Source organism: Acyrthosiphon pisum, unplaced genomic scaffold, assembly GCF_005508785.2.
Source record: "Acyrthosiphon pisum isolate AL4f unplaced genomic scaffold, pea_aphid_22Mar2018_4r6ur Scaffold_20960;HRSCAF=22641, whole genome shotgun sequence".
NCBI lineage: Eukaryota > Metazoa > Arthropoda > Insecta > Hemiptera > Aphididae > Acyrthosiphon > Acyrthosiphon pisum.
This window is the reverse complement of record NW_021770374.1, coordinates 1,327,357-1,327,799: the sequence shown is the minus strand read 5'-3', so window position 1 is coordinate 1,327,799 and position 443 is coordinate 1,327,357.

Sequence of the window (443 nt, the reverse complement as noted above, 5' to 3'; positions counted from 1 at the left end):
GTAGGTGGTAAACGTGTTAATTATTCCTTTAGAGGCAAGTGTTAAAAATAATAATGGGTTTAAAAAAATATAAACGTAAATGTATACTTAATATTATTAGTTATTACTATATTAAATATAGGCTCTTATCAAGCCCGTTGCGATACGGCTGTCAATGCGTTCAACCTCGGCCCTTCGTATATTAGCCATTTCCATAAAAAAGCTACTTTTCATAGTCCAGGATTGTTCACGAAAAAATATATTAAGAGGATACAAAAAAAGAAAAATGATATTAAACGAAGAAAATTAAATCAACCTGGGTGCATATCTATTACATTTTGTGTTTATATAACTATAACTATAATCAATGCTATAATTAATATTGTCTATTGTAATTTTTATAAATTTTTATATTTGTTTAATATTTTTTTCAGGATATAAAGTTAAAAAGAATATATTTTCTA